This window comes from Colobus angolensis, unplaced genomic scaffold, assembly GCF_000951035.1.
Source record: "Colobus angolensis palliatus isolate OR3802 unplaced genomic scaffold, Cang.pa_1.0 Scaffold112, whole genome shotgun sequence".
Taxonomy (NCBI): domain Eukaryota; kingdom Metazoa; phylum Chordata; class Mammalia; order Primates; family Cercopithecidae; genus Colobus; species Colobus angolensis.
In genome coordinates, this window is record NW_012112253.1 from 1,991,097 (window position 1) to 1,993,273 (window position 2,177).

Consider the following 2,177-nt stretch of genomic DNA (forward strand, 5'->3'; position numbering starts at 1 on the left):
CTTTGTTACTTCGCTGTGGAAGCAGAACTCTTTCTGTCTAACTCTTGAGATGTTACAGAGCTTACGGTCAGAAGTTCTCCCCATTGCAACAGTCCCTCCCCACACCTTGCAATAATCTTTTGGAATAAACTTTATCCTTACTAAGTCTGGATTTGTTTTTTATTGGACCCACTGAATGAAACAACCATAACTGATCAGAGAGCAGCAATACCAATCCAGCTTTGCAAATTCTGTTGTGACTTTTCTTGCCATTAGTCACACTTTGAAATTCTGATTCCTGCATTTGCCAAACCCACCAGGCCATGACCAGGCGCCTTGGGTCCAAAGTACAGCTGGTGGCTGAAAGCCAGGCCTCTGGAATAGACACACTAGGATTTGGATTTTGGTGCTCTCAACTCAGGATTTTAATCCTTTGTCGGGATGCATTTATTTTCCCCAGATAATATGCTTTTTAATTTTGGTTTTCCTTCCTGTATCCTGGGTCAGGTCATCAGAACAGCTCTCCTAATGAGCCCATATTGAATGAGCACCTCTAGACGCCACCACTCAGCTGGACCCTGGAAGTTGTATGGGGGCAGGAGGACTCTGGCAATAAATTACAAGCAAATGAACTGGGAAGTACTAAGAAGAAACCCTGTTCTCACAGAGCACTAAGGGAGAACCTATGTATACCCGGCAGACAGGGAGAATTCACTGGGAAGACAACTTACTTTGAGGCCTGAGGCTCAGACAGTCCAGTAATGCGAGCAGCTTGAGAGAAGGAGCCTTGAAGCCTGTATTAGTCATGTTCTCCAGAGAGACAGAACCGATAGGAGACATCTATCTACAGATACAGAGTCAGGTCCTCCAGAGAGAGAGAACCAATGGGAGATACCTATGTATCTACAGAAAGGTAGGTCCTCCAGAGAGACAGAACTGATAGGAGATATCTATCTGTCTATCTATCTATCAATCATCTATCGATAGGTGATATCTATTATCTATCCATCTATCTACAGATGTATATGTATCTACCTATAGAGAGAGACAGAGAGAGTGAGTGAGAGAGGAGATTAGAATTGGCACATGCAATTATGGAGACTGGAAGTCCAGGGACAGGTGGGTCTACAAGCTGGAGACCCCGGGATGCAGATAATATGGCTCAGTGCAGGTCCAAAAACATCAGAACCAGGGAAGCTGATGATGTTACTCTCATTCCAAGGCCAGAGTCCTGAGAACCTGGGGGTTAGGGGAGGATGTGTAAGTCCTGGAGTCCAGACCATTTTGGGCTTTGTCCACCCAGATTAACAATTCGACTTTTAGTCTAAGTGGGTGTATTAGTCTGTTTTTACGCCGCGGATAAACACATACCCGAGACTGGGCAAAAGAAAGAGGACTCACAGTTCCACGTGGCTGGGGAGGCCTCACAATTATGGCGGAAGGTGAAAGGTGTGTCTCACATGGCAGCAGTTGGAAGAAGAGAGCTTGTGCAGGGCAACTTCCCTTTATAAAACCATCAGATCTAGTGAGACTCATCTGCTATCTGGAGAATAGCACAGAAAACACCCGCTCCCACTATTCAATCACCTCCCACCAGGTCCCTCCCACAACAGGTGGGAACTGTGGGAGCCACAATTCAAGATGAGGTTTGGGTGGGGACACAGCCAAATCCTATCAGCAGGAAGAGGCTTGTGAGATCTTGTTTTAATGTTTGCTTTGTTGTTTAATCTGATTGCAAGTGAGGGTTAAAAACATTTTCAACCTGTTGACCATTTGCATTGTTTGCTGAATTATCTGCTCCTATTCTCTCTGAGGGAGAGTAGGTCTCCCTCAGACCTACTGAGGTCATAGCATCTTTCCTATTCATACGAAGTCTCTCTCAGTGACGGATTTCAATCCTTTGTTGTGTTGAGTTTATTTTCCCCAGGTTATCTGCTTTTTAATTTTGGTTTTCCTTTTTAAGTAGAAGCTCCAAACTTTGTGCCTTAGTGTGTGAGGATTTTTTTTTTTTTTTTTGACGGAGTCTTGCTCTGTTGCCCAGGCTGGAGTGCAATGCCACAAACTTGGCTCACTGCAACCTCTGCCTCTGGGTTCAAGCAATTCTCTGTCTCAGCCTCCCAAGTAGCTGGGATTACAGGCACCCGCCACCACGCCTGGCTAATTTTTTTTTTTGTATTTTTAGTAGAGCCGGGGGTTTC